The 20284-nt window shown below is 40.1% G+C and overlaps 1 long non-coding RNA gene across 4 annotated transcripts; it reads right to left on the bottom strand.

Moving 5' to 3' along the window:
* Nucleotides 1–3382: 3382 nt before the first annotated feature.
* LOC110940352 lies at nt 3383–5494 on the bottom strand. Of its 4 annotated transcripts, XR_004893017.1 has the most exons (4): nt 4974–5493; nt 4694–4893; nt 4535–4618; nt 3388–3433 (listed from the first exon to the last, which is right to left on the bottom strand). It is a non-coding gene; the product is annotated as an uncharacterized LOC110940352 (long non-coding RNA). The 4 variants fall into 4 exon arrangements; XR_004893016.1 differs by having other exon boundaries at nt 3383–3433; nt 4535–4893; nt 4974–5494; XR_002593049.2 differs by lacking the exon at nt 3388–3433 and having other exon boundaries at nt 4344–4618; nt 4974–5491.
* Nucleotides 5495–20284: the final 14790 nt, after the last annotated feature.

Below are 20284 nucleotides of genomic sequence, written 5' to 3'. Positions count from 1 at the left end.
AGAATATAATACCAACGGAATCTAGCGTTGGTTGTTGTATAAGTGAAACTCGAATTCAACAAACTCAAATAAGTAGAATCGTAAAAATGATTTATCAACTCTTGAACCATTAATTGAATAAGATAAAATCAACGTGTTGACATTGTTGAGTTGCAAGGATACACAGAAATGAAATACAACCGAACCTAGTGTATCATCGTCTTAATACATAGTTGTATTAAGACTACTTAAATGATGTGTCAAACGACAGGTATATACAGTTTCACATGAGAAGACTGATCGTAATTAGCACAAGCTACAAGTTAATACCAACACCACAAGGTGTCGTAGCGAATGAAATATTTCAATAGTAGTGGTGATCGAACAAGTATCACCTGTGTTTTGCATGAAACGCTCGATTATGATTAGCCCAAGCTACAAGTTCGTTTCGACACCACAAGGTGTCGTAGTGATTGAAACAATTCAATAATAGCGGTGATCAAACAAGTATCACCGTGTTTGAAATCAAATGAAGGCTCAACAAGGTAAATTTGAATGTTTGTTCCAACAAATCTCATAGGATTTTCAATTGATAATGAAATGAATAAATAATGTTTTTCGATCGAAGATGAAAGAGCCCTAAATATCGCAAAAACGTTCGATCGATGATGAATGAACCGTTAAGAGGTACACCGAAATATGTCATAAATTTGTGTACCATTATCTTAATACACGATTGTATTAAGACTGCTTTAATATGACAATTAACAAAACGGATTTAATATAAATAAACAAATAAATAATTAATTAAATCCGTACATGATGTGTGCAAACGAGATTAGCGCAAGCTTCAAATTTGTGAGAACGTCACCACAAGGTGATCGTGATCGAGGAAACGATTCAATGAAGTCGAAGACCAAACAAGCATGTTATGGTTCAAAGCAAATGAAGTGCTTGTTGGGATTTAGTTGAATACGATGGCCTCAATCAATTATATGGAACCTCGAATTGAATGTATATTATGAGCAAGTTCAATCAATTGGACTTGGTTGAAACATAATCCAACAATGAATTCATGTATCAATAAGAAAGTTTCGACATGGCCACAACGAAAACCATGTATGCTACTCAAAAGAAAATGAGTTTTCCAAAAAGATCCGTTGACTCGATACCAAGGAGTCAACATTTTGCAATAATACGGGTCGTCTAGAATACAATGCAAAGATTTAGTATAGCGAAAAAAAAATATGTGAGTTGTTGACAAAACAACCATTCGAAGTGAAACCACATGCGTAGCAAACAATGCATGTGTAGCGTACGAATTTGTCAAGAAATAAGCAAATGAGTGTTCGCTATCATGAAATAAAATCTTTGTGATGCAATGACCATTAGAGGTAAGTAGAAATGAAAAAAAAATCTACTCACTAGGTGCAAAAGTCGGAATTTCAATAAAAGAAATTTAAGGACTTTACCTGGAATTTCGAACATAGCGTAATCGCCACTAATGAGGGAGGGGGAGTTCGAAGACATGTGACTTCTTATGCAGCGCCAATAGTTGTGAGTCTCATCAGACTAAACACCGATTGTTATGAGATCTTGTTTAAGCATACCTTAGTGTAACTAGTGTCATTTGTAGGATCATGTGGCAAGGTACTTCATTTCGCTTAGTAGTTCTCCAACTGACGGGAATTAGTATCGTTGTTGTCGTGTCCAATCGAGTTTTCCAGAAGCCTTGCCTCGAAAGTCGTGTGTGATATACTTCGAAGTCCGTTGACGTATAGTTTAAGTTTCGTGTATAGTTGCGCAATAGCGTTTCGTTCCACGTAGATTACCTGCTCGGGTAACTAAAAAGCATAGACAATATAGATAATAGCGTTTGCTGAGTTAATAATCGCAGTTCCTACGTGAGGACGTTTAATGAATTTCAACGTAAGTTTCTTATCAAGAGTTTTCCAAAGGTCCTATATGCGTGTTATCAAAACCCTCCAAGTTTTGCTTATTGTGTGTGTAATTGTTTCGTGTACTGTGTATCGACACAACATTTGTATATGTTTAAAATCAAAACAGTTGACTCATTGTTCTTGGCAACGGTTGGAACCCATATTCGAGTCTTAGGCGTTCTGTACGTGTTCAATTCTTGATATCTAAGTTCCCAGAGGAAAGTAAGGTTAAAGCATAGGTATCTCTACAGAAACCTAATTCGCTGAAACCTATAGCTCTGATACCAATCTGTCACACCCCGAAATTATCAGAGCTGGTGTGACTGGACCGGTATCTTCATTGCACAGCGAAAGCAAAAGGCTAAGACTTCTAAACAGTGAACGCCGCTAAGTACTCGAATCTCCAATGGGTTCTCCTATTCCAACCGTTCCGTAGTTTTGAAAAATGCGACCTGAGAAAGAACATGCGAAAAAGTCAACACAAAGTTGAGCGAGTTCATAGTTTGTTTTGAAAAAGATTTAAAATAAATCTTTTTGATAACCGGTTTAAAAGTTGTTGAGAAAGCATAGAAAAATCATTTTCTCGGCATGATATATGAAAGTTGTGAGTCTAGCCCACGAGAGTCTTTGTAAGCAGGACCAACCCGTCCTCTTACTTGTACATAAGTTGAAAACATTATCAAAGTTTGTAAATACATGTGTTATGAGTTTGCGTCAAATGAATCTTAAAAACATATGAAAGTTATAGTGTTGTAAGTTGGTATGTAAAGCGTCTATGAACATGTTGATCATTAATGTTTCGCGAGGACATTAATATATGCGACGACATAGGAGGTACTCAACCCGCGTAGGCAATTTTTAGTGTCGAATCACCTCGACTGGGACACAACAGCACTCTAAGTGGTCACCCATGGACCGTGAGTGGGGCTCGCCCGTACCCATTAGATCTAACCTTTGTTCCTTGGTCCTCAAAAGGATTAATGGCACCTCAGTTACAGCCTATGCTCACATGATCTAAGAGTTCATTCCATAACTTAATCATACCTAAGTTTGACATGTATTTTCCCCCGAAAGTTGTAAACCGAAACCTTGGAAGAAAAGGGGGACATGATCTCACTGAGTTGTCTCGTTTTTCGTACGCAGGCCAACCCAGTCCCGTTGTTGTAACTAGGACATTCTCGTCACTAGTCATGAAAATCATGCACATTTGCAAAAATACGCGTTTGTTTTGTAAAACCGGTATGTTTAGTATAAACCTTTCGTAAACCTTTCAAGTTCGTTGAAATTCATTTGCAACATGGTTTATAAATATGTGTTTTCGTTCATAGAATTAGTGTTTTCTTTTGCAAAAACTTGCATGTCTTTCCACCCCCGAAAACATTTATAAAAATGTAAAACCGTAAAAAGTGGGGGTTATGAACTCACCTTGACATTCCTGTGCAAAGCTAGCTTAGTGTGATTCCGTAGTGTCGTTCCAAGAACGTGCATTTAGCTAGCGTGCAACTATATTGTTCCTAATCAAGGAATAGCTCATCAGTTTCTAGTTTAAACGTAGCTAAACTACGTGTCCGAGCTCTACCGAGTCGTAAATGAAGCGACTCTACGAAGGAAGGTGTTAGTATTTTGATTCGAAATAGCCAAACTATTGTTACTTGATCCCGTTTATAACCGGGATAAAACTAAGTCACGAAGTCGACTTAGTTTTCGAGTGTTATATAATACATATTTATATATATATAAATATAAATATACTTACGAAGTCATGTTAGTCGTCGCGAATAGAAAGCGTAGGTGAATAGTGGTACGTATCCGAAATGTCGTATGTGGTGCGGTAATATACCGTTGTAGTTTTCGTAAGATGTAACAAATAAATATGTATATGTATTCGAATCGTTGGCGTTTGGAATAAAAATAAAACATTATTTTTATTTTATAAAAGTATATGGACCAACGATGTTTGTAATAAATATAACGATTCTATTTGTTTTGCAAAGTCGCGCGAATTAGCGACGTTGGAAATGAATATAAACAATTCTATTCGTTTTATAAGAATATTCTGATTCTATATTATTAAAACATATATAAATAACTATATTTGCTTTATAAGATTCCGAATACTAAACGTTTTGAAATAAATATGAAAACTACTTTTAGTGCGTAAGAGAGTTTAAAGTTGCCATTCGAAACACCTATAAACCTTATGCTTATGTTAAATAAGTGTCGGGTTTCGTCAACTTATAACTCGTTTTGTAACTCGTAGGACGTTGTCAAATAAAATATATTTATATTTATTTTATATAAAGAACTCGAAATTCGAAAAGGCGTCGTTTTTAGACCATAAATGCATGTCGTTTTTGGAATAAAAATACGTTTCTAGTTTCGGATTTTTACGAGAAACGGACAGAGGTTTCTCTGTTTTTGGAATAACCCGACAAATGAAAGTTGTCGTATTTTTATCAAAACTCAACAATAATTCAATCACTAAACATTATATATAAGAATTTCTCATCCAATATACCAAAACGTAAGCTAGTATCTAGTTGAATTGGGTCGAGCTCGGTCGCGTATAACTATACTAAAAATCTAAACTAATTTCCGCGTCACTAAAACTTTACCGCGTCTCGTGTTGACTGAGTTTGACCTCAGTTGACCGAGTCAATCAGAACTGTTGACCGTTGTTGACTTATGTTGACCCGAACCTGAATCGAAAATAAGAGGTCAGAACCGAGTAAAATCTGAAGTATGTTTTACTCAGATTCGAAACGTAACCAAACCTGAACCGAACCAAGTTAACTCATCCGCCCGAGTTGACTCGCCGACCGAGTTGACTCGTTTGAGTCACCCGAACCGCCTGACCGTACCGAACCCGAAACATGGACCAACATCACATCTGCATAGACTGAATTAAATCCGAACCAAAACCCGGACCCGAAATTAACAACTGATTCACAACCAGAACATCAGCGGCTGCACCCTTCAATACATCAAATCATCATCAACATCGTCGAACTTCAATAAAAAGAAAAAGAAATGAAGTAACAGAGGAGGGGTTACCGTCAAACCCATCGGACCGAGGCTCCGTCCGCCGCCATTGGGATCACAGTCGCCGCCGGTCACCGTCAAAATCCTCAATCTCTGACGCCGTGAGCGGCGGTGCCATCACCGGTTCGCCATCCATCCATCTCTCTCTCTGGACTCGCTCTCTGTCTCTCTCTTCGGTCTCACTCGTCGCCGCCGCCACCGAGGTGTGGTGGTCGGCCACACTGTTGTCGTCGGCTCCCTGTGGTTTGTCGGATGTGCATAAGCGACCGGGGGGGGTTGTGAGTGGTGTAACCTCATCAGAAATCACGGGTCGCCGGAGTTTGGCTCCGGCTGCCGGAGCTTGCGTGAAGACAGAGGGGTGTCTGGTGAGTTGTAGGTGTGAAGGATTCTTCAAAAATGTAGAGAAGTGGAAAGATATTGACTGAAACTTGTGTGAACTAGGGTTTTCTAAAAAGAATTGCAGAGAAGGTGGAAGGGGCTTGTATGCGGCTGCAACTTTTCAAAAGAAAGTGAGGGTTTAGAGAAGATATGTTGCATTTATACTTAGGTTAACGAATGGGCTTGGGCCCAGGGCCCACAAGCCCGTTACTAGTGTTTTGAGCGGCCCAAAAACCACTACGAAGCCCGTTTCTCGACCCAATTGCCATAATATGTCGTAAGATATAATGTTAAGTCGAGATGCTAAATAAAATACGTTGGAAAGTGAGGTTTGACGCGTATATTGTCGGTTGCGTTAAAGCGTGTGAAGTGTTCCGTTTGTCGTTTTTGAATTCATTTTTTTTTTGTTTCAGTTTTCAATTACGAACATTAAAATTTGAAAGCGAAGCTAATATGTCAAAATATTTCAGCTTTGAGTTAATACACGTGCCTGATGCTTCGTTTCGTTGTCGGTGCGTTCATGTAGTCGCGTTGTTCATTCACGTTTGCATTTTGTGACATTCGGAAGCGTGAAAATTTCGCAAAACGAAATCCATAGGTTTAAATTATATGTATAAAACTCGTATTTGTCGGCGTTGTCAGTAGTCTGTTCGGTATCAGTTCGTTATCGTTTAACGCTCAGCAGATTTCTCAAAAATCCTCATACGCGCACTCTAACGTCCGATAAGCGTTCCTAGGCATACCAAGAGCCTAGTTAAGTTAATTCGTGCCTTAAACACTACTTATTATCGCCTTAAACATTTGTTAATCACGTAATTAGAAGTCGTTAATCACCGGTTGTCACAGTGTTAGTGTATATATGTTTTTAGATGTTTATTTAAGCCCTTTTTACACTTTTAGCCAAGTTTTAAATTTATAAAACACGATATTTACTAACACTAAGCACACATATGGGCAAGTGCACCCATCGTGGACGTAGTATAGTGTTGGTAAGATACCGAGGTCGTCCAAGGACACAAGAGCTTTTAATACCGGTTTATCCTCAACGTCTAATCAAATCAAAAAGTTAGAAAAATGTTTTAAACTAAAAAAAAAAAATAAAAACTAACTAAATGCTGAAAATAAAAATAAAATAAAAACAGATAGACAAGATGAATCACTTGGATCCGACTCGTGTATTAGTATAACCTTTGATTATTTTCGCACTTTTGCACTTGTTTAAGAGATTATCTTAGTTATTGTAGTAGGCCCCTCTTTTGAAGGCGACGTTACCCTCAACCCAGTAGTTTGAGTCAGCAAGGATACAATCCTAAAGGGTCGGATTATTGAAAGATAATGAATTAAGTTATTAATGCAAATTATGGTAGGCCCCGCTTTTGGCGGTGACGTTACCCTCGGCTAAGTAGTCTGAGTCAGCAGGGATACAGTCCTAAATAGCCGGGTTATAGTATTAATAGTAGTTAGCTTATGAGGGGGTCAAAGAGTTTGGATCCCCGCCATCCAATACCTATGGGCATTGAAGGAGATCCTACTAAATTTGACCCAGGTCCCAAGCAGGACCTCTAAACGCTGAACAAGGGCAAGACCCTTACCAAACCGTTCCCTTAACCCCCGACCAGGTAGCCAACATACCTCCATATAGACCGTGGAGATATGAATGGTGAAAATCTTTTATTTTATATAGACAGTAAAATAATGCCAAGACACCACGGACAAACGATAAGGAAAGATCACCTTCAACATAAGTAACTAGTTATTAAAGTCATTAATACAAAACCAAATAAAAAGTGCAAAAGATTAAAAATAAAAAGTATTATACTAAACACTTGTCTTCACCAAGTGATGTAAGAGACTTAGGCAAACATGGCCTTGATTGTCAAGAACTCTTACGATCAATCTTGGATCCCGAGACGACTCACACACTCTATGATGGACAATGGATGATGGTGGTGGATGATGGTGTTATGGTGGTGATGGGTGGTGGATGAAGTGTGAGAGAGGTGGTGTGCCAAGGGATGAGAGAGAATGAAGCCAAGCTCCTCTATTTATAGGCTGAACAGAACGCTGGACACGGCCCCGTGTCCGCTGGACACGGCCCCGTGCCCGTCTGACATTCTCTCTCTTCATTAATTGTAATTGCGAATTACAATTAATGCGCCTGCTGTACTTTCAACACGCCCCCGTGCCCGCTGGGCACGGCCCCGTGGTGAGCAATGGAAGCTTCTACTGGTTTGTCTTTTCTGCTGCTTCCTGGGCACGCCCCCGTGTTCACTGGACACGGGGCGTGTTCAGACTCTGTTCTCTTCTCTTTGTCTTGGGAGGTGCCGTTGAGGGTCCGGGCAGTTTACTTTTGTTCCTTTTCTTGTATTTATGGTAGAATTAGTGGTCTTTTTGCTTCTTTTGTGATTTTGAGCTCATTTCATCCTGAAAATACAAAAGAAAGACAAAAACACTCTTTTTCCAACATTAGTACTTAAAAAGGGTTAGTCTTAATTGATGTGTTTTATATGTTGCATTTTACACACATCAGCTTCTATCAACATCAATATACCACTAGTTGAACACTCTGTTCAACTCATCACTGAAGCTGAATTCCTACCATTGAAGAGCAACAATGAAGCCATGAACGACAACATTGAAGAATATGATACAAAGTGCCAAATTTTGATCGAAATTCTGACCAGATGTCCTATAGCTCAAGCCTTCACAAAGACCAGAGAGGTACCAGAAAAACTTATACAACAATTTGTAAAGACACACAAACTCTCAAATCCAATCGAGCTTACAGCACATGTATGGGGAGATATCTTCATTACAATCCCACCAAAGAAAATAAGGGAATGTTTGGAACTACCCTTAAGCCAAAATTATGAAGAAGCACCAGAAAAGGAAGATCTGTTTGCACTGCTTGATGCGATAATGGGTTACAAGACAAAGATCTCGAAGATTAGTGAATTCAAGAGAAATCAGTTTCCTGCCTTCTGGCAAGTGTTAATGGAAATTCTGAACAAGTGTTTATCATCAAAAATTGGGGGTACAGATCAGATAAATAAAAATATTCTTACAATCATGTTCAGCCTCATCACTGGGTTGAATATTGATTTTGGAACAGAGATATTTAATATGACCAGAAGATCAATTCTGACCAACACTAGAAGGATAGATTCACATCTACCTTTTCCCATATTTCTGTCAGTGATAATTTCTGACGCATTTTCTGATAGGAATATGGAAATTCCTGCATCAGAAAATATGTGAAGTATAGAAATCATGAGACCTTGGATTGCTGTCGGGTCTTGGAAGTCAGATTTTTATGTACCTGTTCTATCAGAAAGTGTGATGAATCCGATACCAGAGGAGTCACCTTACAGAGCAGAGTATCTAAGGATGTTAAGCAAGAAGCCAGAGAATAAAGAAGTTTTTGATAGTGTGTCTGCTATGGAGCATGATGCACAAGAAGCAAGGGCACCAAGAATAGAGCAGTAGGGTGAATCGGAACCTCATCAAACTGATGAAGATGTGTACATGAGTCCTGTGGCGGAAGAACATCATGCAGAAATCTCACATATGGGAGAAACAGGTGAACAACACTCTAAACTTAATATTGTTCATGATTCTGAAAGTGATTCTGATGAATCAATTCAAGGAAATTATGAAATTTCACATAGAGGTATTGTTTTTGAAAAACAAGATGTGAGTAAAACCAAAGACCCATTCTCTGAATCAGATTCTGAGGAGGAGAATGTGGTGGCAACAGGTGGAGATCAGTCTACTGATCATGGAAACCTAGACGAGAAAAATAAGAGTTTCTCAACAACTCATGGAGAATCTGAAAAGGTTCAAGGATATGAGGAAAACAAAGATTTGAATGAGTTTCAATTTTCTGGTAAGGGTATAGAGAATATGGAATATTTCAATCCTCTTAACCTTAGAAAAGCAGCAAATGTGTTTTCTGCTGGTGTTAGAGGTGGAACATCTGTTGTTCCTCCTATCACCCAAGAACATCAAACTATGTCAACAGAGCAACTACACAAGGACGTTGATGACATAACAGTTGTTTGTACTGGCAAGACAACAACAGAAGAAAAGCTTGATCTGATACTGGAAGAGATCAGAAATCAAAAGTTTGACATTAAAGCCTTATCAGAAACTGTCAAAGCTGTACAGAAACAAACGGAAGATAACACTGCAGCCCTCAACAAACTACAGGAGTCATCAGAAAACAGAGAGAATTCATCAGAATTCAAGAAAGCTCTCAAAGAACTACAAGAAATCAAGACACAAATGGCTGAGGTTGCAAGTGTAAGGGAAAGCTCAAGCTCTGGAAGAATCCTTGAAGAAAATCAGTTTCTTACAGCAAACAGCAGCAGCATTGCTGATGCTCTTGAAAAATTGATGTTGGAATGGTCCACCCAAAAGAATCAAGATCAACTGGAGTTTGAGAAGATGAAGAAACAAGAAGAATTAAATGCTCAAACTCTTGCTAATGTTCAACTGATAGTAAAGAGGTTGCAATACAATGTTGCCAGACTGACAAATGTTGATTTACATGAACTGAAAGCTCCAATCCCACAAGATGAACCAGCAGGAGAGTCAGAAACTCCTCAACAACAATTCAAACAACCAGAAGTCACTCAACAAGATCCAACCAGGCAATCAGAAGCTTCAGCAACACAAAAAAAGAAGCAACCCACGGGTCCTCCACCTAGTAGGCCAAAATTACTCATGCGTCCTCCAACAAATATACCAAAGCCATACACATCAAAGGTACCAATGCAAGGAGCTGTTCCAGTTGAATCATCTTCCATGGCTCTCACAGGTGAAACAAAATTCAGCAAAGAGCTTAATGCAAAAGAGAAGAGAAGAAGGGAAGGTGAAGTAACATCCTTAGAAAGACTAAGAACAACGATTGGAGAAGATCTAGAAGAAAAACTCAAAGAATTCACAATGCTGAAAGGTGATCTACATACAATTATGTACCCTGAAGAACACTTGAAGCATTACTACTGGAACAAACACGAAGATAAACTAGAAAGGCCACTCTCTCCAGTAAGCAGAAATATTGTTCAACTCAGAAATGAAGGAAATTGGGAAATGTTGCACAAACCAGTTACCAATCCAATAGTTTCCATTGAGAGAATTATCACTATTAATACTCAAGGAGGTGTCTTAGGTACTTATGGGTAGAACAAATACACCTTGATTAGAGAAGATAGAAGTGAAACAATTGTTACTGATGGAGACCTGGCTGATGATATTTGTGACAAACCGAGATTTCAAGGTCTTTCCTCTACACATTACTTGTTTCACAACTCTGTTTTCATAATTCGTTGTGCGTTGTAACATGTGCATGTTTGATAAATGATTAATGTATTGTTATGTTTGGTTGTTTAATGAAAACTTAAGAATGGTTTATGTTTCATAACTTCATAACTAAGGTCCTTCGTCACAAACCCTCCTCGACGAAGATAGTTCTTCGTCATCACCAAACTTGACGAAGCCTAGACCCTTCATCATCACCATACGTGACGAAGTTTAGATCCTTCGTCATCACCCTACTTGACGAAGTTTAGTCCTTCGTCGAAGAGGATCCTTCGCCGAGAGGGTTCTCGGCCCAGAAAACTTCTCGAGCGCAAAGTCTCTAAACTAAGCCCAGTCCATAAGCGAATACATATGTTGTATGTATAGCTGCCATACGATCATAACACACGTACAGGGATCAACCCTAGTTCTCTCAACTATCAACGGCAGCTCTACCTCTTCTTGAAGCCCTCTTTGGATCGGAAACGTCACCTCTCTCGATCTAGCTCCCTCACACACTCTCCACTCCTCGGTTAGTATATTGGCCCTAGTTCTGAGTTAATATTTAACTGACTGGATTAACGATTGGTGATTGATGCCGTGGGTAATAAAGAATCTGTTAGATCAGTGATAATGTAGAGTTCTAAATGAATAATTGATGAATTAATGAGTTTGTTCGATTTGTTTGAATGAGCTTCATGGATGATTAGCAAAACATGTGGCCGCGGTTTAAGATTGTGAGGTTAGAAACTGTGAGTTCATGTGTAGGTGATGAAATTGTGTGCGATAATATGAAACTGCCATGATGAGGGTTTGCAGGAAATCATGAAAGTGAATGTGCTGCGACGAAGATTCTTTTCCCCCACGAAGTATCCATGTTGACGAAGAACTGATTCTTTGTCGACAAGCCTATGACGAACATTTAAAGGACTTCGTCACAATCACTCTTGACGAAGTCTGATTCTTCGTCAAGAGGGATTCTTCGCCATTATGATTCTTCGCCGTGAAAGCATCCCACGAAGAATAGATTCTTCGTGGAGATGCTGTTAGTTAACAAACAGAACAGCTATAAAAATTTATACAGTTTATTATGTGTATGAGATTTGAGTACTTGCTATGTGTTATACGGTGATCTTTGCGGTGAATGCAATCTGTGACAATATGTGATTCAAGTATTATGAAACTGATGTTATTGGTAACTACTGTTGGGAACGTGAACTTGTGCTATGAACGCGTATGAAATCTAAATGTTTGCTATGTGATTACGTGACAATGGTATTATACATGACTTATTGAATACGTGATTTGGATATATGTTTACGAAACTGGTCATCTTTGGTAACCACGGTAGGGTTTGTTTGACCAACTTGGAACGGGTAATGTAACGTAACATATCGAGCAAATCTAAGGTAAGTTCACTTCTCTCAAAACAAGCATGCGTCCGGTGGGGACAATTAACAGACAAACAAATAAACGGATTTTCATAAACCCACATCCTTGTAGGGGATGTGAGGCAGTTTTCACAAACCCATATCCCTGCAGGGGATATGAAGCAGTTTTCAGTAAATGTTGATGTTGGATAATACACTCACTTTCTATCACTTAAGTCCCATCATACTACCGGGTTAGTTGCTTGTAGGGCAACGGGGTTATTAGTTGGTAGCGCTATTAGGTTTGGCACTCTCACGACGTACCTGGATAGGACGGGTGTGAACTAATAATTTTAAAATCATTACCAATGTTTGATAGAGCATTGGAGAAGGGCAAAAAGGAGTCGTCTGCGGTATCGAGTTATTATCAACATAACATAAGTCAATACTTGGTAACAAACGGTTAAACAAACTGTGAACTCACTAGCGTTGTCTGATACACTTTTCTGCATGCTTGCAGGCCTATAGGTACATGTCGTTTGAACTTGCTGTCTGGGATGTTGGAGTGGTCATGGGTCGAGTTGCATGGAATCACGAGACACGTCTAATAGCTTTTATATACTTGGGTTATGAAATTCTTAACTATTGTAGTATGCTTCCACTGAATAGTAAACAACGTTTTGTAACGCTTATTTTAATAAATGAAAGTTTTATTTGAAATATTGTTATGAATTCAATCTGATTGGTGGCTAGATCCTGGTACGTCACAAGCCTCGGGGGGGGGGGGGGGGGTTCCTGCATGTGGTATTTTGGGGGTGTGACAGTTTGGTATCAGGGCCACTGGTTATAGTGAACTTGGTTTTAAAACGTTTTTATAAAACCAAACTATAACCGAACAGCTCCGAATACGAGAATACGACCATGACACTCAACTCCAGATTGCAAGGTTCGTCTTTTTACCCGCTGTAGACATTACATGATTAGCGTACACTTGTTTATGATGTAGCATATGGACACACACTCGTCACTATAGCATAATTACATGGATTGCTTGTTTGCATTATGATGCGTTGCTAGTATGTCTTATTCCTTAGATTCCTGTGATCTTGTCGTTCTGATAGCCCCATTTGACATTTGAGTTTGAGGAGCCATTTGACATGAGTTAGGAGGAACTGAGATGAGCATGCAATTCACAATATTATTGTGGGTGCACACATAATAATAATGTGGGGTGCATGTGATTCCCAGTGAGGCTTAACAAGTGTAAAAGGGGTTCCATTCCATTATTCGATCTAATGAGAAACACAATAATTCTATTGGAGTCATAGCAGTGATCGTATCCTACTTGAGCGTGATCTTTACATTTTATCCTTGCGAATCCCGATGATATTGAGTGTTGCCTGAACACGTATCACAACGTCTAGTGAACCACATAAGAATGTTAGTTGTTAGTGCGAACGTCTCTGAGTTAGATATCGAAGTGTCGAATGTTTGACCTATACATTCCTCATTTAGCTCGTTTACTTGAATTTCACGAATTAACGCCTCTACTCTCGATGTACGATCACGTCTGTGTTCTCTAGCAACTTACCATGTATTGTCAACTGACTCGTAAGGTCGATCGATAAGTAGGTGAACGAGATACATTACCAACCCTAGTATTAGGACGACCGTGCTTTCTGACGACGAACACCAGCAGATTGATTTCAATCGAATCACTAACTCTAGTCAGCAACCTCTAGAAGCCAACCCTTACGAATCCATATGGGCATAAACGATGACAATTGACTAGAGTGTGGAATGTGTAACTGCTAGCGCAATGCGTAGTACTCTACGACGTGACAAGAACAGTGGGTAGGTATACCCAACTGACAAAAGATCTTAGAGATCTGTCTAAAAAGCAACAACATTAGGGGCAAGGGCCACGGTGACAGCAAGGTACTCGCAATCATAACATTCAGTATAGGAACGAAGGTGACTTCGACAAGGATTGGCTGTTGTTAAGTCAAGACGTCAACAACCAAGGGAACAATGGCAGTGTTAGGAACCCTCGTAATGAAAACAACGACACTGGATGTGGTTCTCGTGGAAGAGCGTTTAGAATTGGTGTAGGTGACGCCAGGTATGATAGCGACATGGTGATTTGTACGTCTTTGTTCTGACTCCACTCCGGCATCTCCCGAGACCAGACACATTGTAGAACTGGCTGGTGACAAGGCAAGGGAAGCCTCGTAGGTTCAGTTAAGGTGCAAGCTCGGTCTTCCAGGTCACATGATCGACATTGACCTCCTCCCTACTACCTTTAGAAGCTTCGATGCAGTCGTTGCTATGCACTGGATAACCAAGCCCTGAGCAGAAATGCCAGGTAAGGAGAAAATAGCACGTACATTTTTCCCTGGGGGAGATTCACCGGTTCTCAGTATCACTTCAGTGACGGTAGCCCAGAGGTGTTTCTGCTACCCTACTATTCTATCACCGGTTACCAACACACAGCCTGAGGAAAAGAGGATTGAAGAACTACCAGTTGTTCGTGGTTTTCCAGATGAGTCTCCCTAAGGACTTCCAGGTAATTACTTTCACATCGTCAGGTGGAATCACAGATTGATCTCACGACAGAAGTAGCCCTGATTACTCGTCTTGCACCGGGAGGGTCGCAAGAACTACCTAATCGACTTCAGAGACAGTTGGACAGGGGTTTTGTCCGATCTAGTTTTTTTTCGCCTTAGTGAAACATTAGTCCTAATCAAGAGCAGGAAAGCTTGGTTTCTTCACACGTGTATCGATTATCTAGAACCTAGCAAGGTGTTAGTCAAGGACCGTTACCCTTTACCTCGCATCAACGATCTGCTTGACCAGTTGCGAGTGTCAAGCTTCTAATCGACTTAAGACCGGGCTATTATCAGATGAGAGACCTAATGGAGGATATTCCTGAGACGACTTTTCGAATGCAGTATGGCCATTACGATCTTCTGTTCATGTCAATCAAGTCTTACAATACACCAGCAATTTTATGGATTGCATAAATCGTATGTGTAAACCTTATCTCACTGAATTAGTCAACCTTGTTTATTGATGATCTTTTGAACCATTTCCAGGAGAAAGGAACACCATGAGCGGCACTTGTGTCTTACCTTAGAGCTCCTGAGAGAGGGGCAACTCCACGCGAAGTCTTTCTAAGTGTGACTTCTGGATCTGGGAAGTACACTTTCTTGGTCACCTAGTCAACAAGTTGGGAATATGAGTGGGACTCGCTATAGTCGATTCTATCCAAAGCTGGACGGCACCAAAGGATCCTTCGGATATGCGGCAAACTCCTTGGTCTCGCTCGGTAATATTATAGGTTTCATCGGGGGATTTTCGAAGATCTCACAACTTGTAACGCGTTAGCACAGAAGGGTGTTGTGTATTTGTGGAAGACAAAACAGGAGAACGTCTACAGTACACTGAGTACTGTCCTTACCCGATGGTACAGGTAATTTGGTAGTGTACCGTGTTGTTTCGATTCAGGGTCTTAGTTGCGTGCTGTTGCAACGCGAGAAAGTGACAGCTTACGTCTCTCAGCAGTGGTGGAAGCCATGGCCTTTGCATTTGATATCTGGAGGCGTTACTTGTACGGTACCAAACTGCTATTTAGACTGATCACAAGGGCATTCAGCATATCTTTGGGCAGCAAGAGTTAAACGTACGACGGCGTCGCTAGATGGAATACTCGAACGGTTACGACTATGAAACCTAAACGCGTACGAGCTTTGCAGCTCACCATCGACTCAAACCTACCTGATCATATTCGTCCTGCTCAGACTGAAGCACTGAAGGAAGAGAATTTTCAAGTTAAATCCATGCGGGGCATGGAAAAGCAACTTTTGGCAAGACGAACGATATTCGCTACTTCATAGGACAAATATGGGTCCCGCTATACGGCAACCGTAGGGAACTTGTGTTGAGCGAAGCACACAAGTCTCGATATCCTATTCATCTGGGTTAGGATCTGGAGACCTTGTAAGGGTAAACGGGCAGGAAGGCCCACATAACAATGTATGTGAACAACGTTTGACTTTAGCGAAAGTCAAGGTGGAACATCAGAAACCTTCTGGTTTGTGTCAGCAACCAAGAACGCCCATATGGAAACGAGAACACACTGACATGGATTTTGTCACTGGTCTATTTAAGACTCGAAGCGGAAACGATATCACCTGGGTAATCGCTGATTGTCTCACGTAACCAGCACACTTTCTTGCAATCAAGGAAACTGACGAGTTATCACAACTTCTGAATATTCCTATGAGAGAGGCGGTTGCTAGGCACGAGGTGTCAGCTTCTATTACCTCTGATTGTGATCCACATTTATACCCGATTTTTGGCAGGTAGTACACAAATCATGTGGTTCACGTTTAGACGCGAGCACTGTTTATCACCCTCAGACAGATGGTTAGAATAAGCGGACCAACCAGACACTCAAAAACATGCTGCGAGCATGTGTGATTTACTTGGGTAACAGTTGAGACATTTACCTTTGGTAGAATTTCACTGCAACAGCTACCATTCTAGTATTCAGGCAGCGCCTATCGGGGCATTGCATGGACGACAATGTCGATCTCTTTGTTGGGCTGAGGTGGATGGCAGTCTAATCACAGACCCAGGGCTTGTACTCGAAACTCATGAGAAGATTGTATAGATCGGGAATCATATGGCGGCAACGCGTGACTGCCAGGAAAGCTGATAAGCTTAGGAAACACTGGGAGTTCGCTGCAGGCGAACATGTCATGATTGAAAGTCTCACCCTAGGAGGGTGCGGTGCGCTTTGGGAACACGGCAAGCTTAACCCGCGTTATGAAGGGCCATTCAGAATTCGGGATCGAATCGGTAAAGTGGCCTACAAGCTCGAGTTACCTACTAAGTTGGGTAACGTCCATGATGTCTTCCATGTCTCACAATTAAATAAGTGTTTGTCCAATGAAACACTTGTGGTACCACTTCAGGAATTGAAAATCCATGACGAATTGTAGTTGTCGAGGAACCTATCGAAATTATGGATCAGGAAGTCAAGGTCTGTAAGCATAGCCAAATTCCGATCGTGAGAGTCCGATTGGAACTCAAGACGTGGACCGGAGTTCACATGGGAACGCGAGGATCAGATGAAGCTCAAGTATCCTTACCTTTTCCCAACTGACCAATCTAATCGTAATGCAACTAATGAATTTCGGGATGAAATTCCCTTTCAAGTTGGGGATGATGTGGCACCCGAGGAAAATCCAGAGTCATCCTGACCTAACACCTCGCCGCTTTTGGATTACTTATCAAATTTCGGGATGAAATTTCTTTCAAGTTGGGGATGATGTGACAACCCGAGTTTCAAGGTCTTTCCTCTACACATTACTTGTTTCACAACTCTGTTTTCATAATTCGTTGTGCATTGTAACATGTGCATGTTTGATAAATGATTAATGTATTGTTATGTTTGGTTGTTTAATGAAAACTTAAGAATAGTTTATGTTTCATAACTTCATAACTAAGGTCCTTTGTCACAAACCCTCCTCGACGAAGATAGTTCTTCGTCATCACCAAACTTGACGAAGCCTAGACCCTTCGTCATCACCATATCTGACGAAGTTTAGATCCTTCGTCATCACCCTACTTGACGAAGTTTAGTCCTTCGTCTAAGAGGATCCTTCGCCGAGAGGGTTCTCGGCCCAAACAACTTCTTGAGCCCAAATTCTCTAAACCAAGCCCAGTTCACAAGTGAATACATATGTTGTGTGTATAGCTGACATACGATCATAACACACGTACAGGGCTCAACCCTAGTTCTCTCAACTATCAACGGCAACTCTACCTCTTCTTGAAGCCCTATTTGGATCGGAAACGTCACCTCTCTCGATCTAGCTCCTTCACACACTCTCCACTCCTCGGTTAGTATATTGGCCCTAGTTCTGAGTTGATTTTCTTTGTTGATTCTGGTTGTGTTGTACTTGTTGGTATTAATATGGCATGCGTAGGAGATCAAATCACGATGTAAAGTTTTGTGTATATGTTAGAATGAATCTGATTTAACTGACTAGATTCACGATTGGTGATTGATGCCGTGGGTAATAAAGAATCTGTTAGATCAGTGATGATGTAGAGTTCTAAAAGAATAATTGATGAATTAATGAGTGTTGTTCGATCTGTTTAAATGAGCTTCATGGATGATTAGCAAAACATGTGGCCGCGGTTTAAAATTGTGAGTTTAGAAACTGTGAGTTCATGTGTAGGTGATGAAATTGTGTGCGATAATATGAAACTGCCATGATTAGGGTTTGCTGGAAATCATGAAACTAAATATGCTGCAACGAAGATTCTTTTCCCCCACGAAGTATCAATGTCGATGAAGAACTGATTCTTCGTCGACAAGCTTATGACGAACATTTAAAGGACTTCATCACAATCACTCTTGACGAAGTCTGATTCTTCGTCAAGAGGGATTCTTCTCCATTATGATTCTTCGCCATGAAAGCATCCCACGAAGAATTGATTCTTCGTGGAGATGCTCTTAGTGAACAAACAGAACAATTATTAAAATTTATACAGTTTATTATGTGTATGCGATTTGAGTACTTGCTATGCGTTATACGGTGATCTTTGCGGTGAATGCAATCTATGAAAATATGTGATTTAACTATTATGAAACTGATGTTATTGGTAACTACTGTTGGGAACGTGAACTTGTGCTATGAACATGTATGAAATCTAAACGTTTGCTATGTGATTACGTGACAATGGTATTACACGTGACTCGTTGAGTACGTGATTTAGATATATGTTTACGAAACTCATCATCTTTGGTAACCACGGTAGGGTTTCGTTCACCAACTTGGAACGGGTAATGTAACGTAACATACCGAGCAAATCTAAGGTTAGTTCACTTCTCTCAAAACAAGCATGCGTCCGGTGGGGACAATCAAACAGACAAACAAATAAATTGATTTTCATAAACCCACATCCTTGTAGGGGATGTGAGGCAGTTTTCACAAATCCATATCCTTGCAGGGGATATGAAGCAGTTTTCAGTAAATGTTTATGTTGGATAATATACTCACTTTCTATCACTTAAGTCCTATCATACTACCGGGTTAGTTTCTTGTAGGGCAACGGGGTTATTAGTTGATAACGCTATTAGGTTTGGCACCCTCACGACGTACCTGCATAGGACGGGCGTGAACTAATAAATTTAAAATCATGACCAATGTTTGATAGAGCATTGGAGAAGGGCAAAAAGGAGCCGTCTGCGGTATTGAGTTATTATCAACATAACATAAGTCAATACTTGGTAACAAACTGTGAACTCACTAGCGTTGTCTGATACACTTTTCTGCATGCTTGCAGGCCTATAGGTACAAGTCGTTGGAACTTGCTGTCTGGGATGCTGGAGTGGTCATGGGTCGAGTTGCATGGAATTACGAGACACGTCTAATGGCTTTTATATACTTGGGTTATGAAATTCTTTACTATTGTAGTATGCTTCTGCTGAATAGTAAACAATGTTTTGTAACGCTTATTTTAATAAATGAAAGTTTTATTTGAAATATTGTTATGAGTTCAATGTGATTGGTGGCTAGATCCTTGTACGTCACACGCCTCGCGGGGGTTCCCAAATGTGGTATTTTGGGGGTGTGACAATATTCACCTACTGGGCTTAGTGAAGTTGAAGCAGCTCATTGATAAAGAAAAAAGCAACTTAGTTGTGAAAAGAAGAGCTTTTGACAGCATCAAGAATGCAGGAGAGAAGTTATGAAAGGGCTGCACTGACAGACTTTGACTTATGTATCAACTTTGAGTATAGCAACAAGGTACTAACACCTCCTCCTAACAACACCATCCCAGATAAAATTCCTCCCAACAAAGTAAGAACTGGAGCTATCTTTGACAAACCAGAAATGTGTGTGGTTTTCAAAGATGCTCATTATAAGAAAGCTCTGTTCAGAGTCAGTGAAATAAACAGGTATTCAAATCAAACTCTGAAATATATAAAGAACTGCATGAATGAGAAACAAGCGCAGCTCAAGAAGAAAGGGAAGAACAGTGAACAGTTGAGGAAGTCAATTGAAGATAGCATTGAAAAATGGAAGGAAGCTAGAGGCTGGTACAAAGAACTTTACAAAACAACTCAAAAGGAAATTGATTACAAGTAAAGGTTGAAACCAGGAGACAAGTTCAGAAGTGGGGTGAAGATCAATTGATGAATTCATAAACTTAAATTCTGTTTTTGAAAACAATGTATTATTTTTCTATTTGTTT

This window comes from Helianthus annuus, chromosome 5 (assembly GCF_002127325.2).
Source record: "Helianthus annuus cultivar XRQ/B chromosome 5, HanXRQr2.0-SUNRISE, whole genome shotgun sequence".
Classification (NCBI taxonomy): Eukaryota; Viridiplantae; Streptophyta; class Magnoliopsida; order Asterales; family Asteraceae; genus Helianthus; species Helianthus annuus.
The sequence above is the reverse complement of the archived record's forward strand: the minus strand, read 5'-3'. Positions and strand labels throughout refer to the sequence as shown.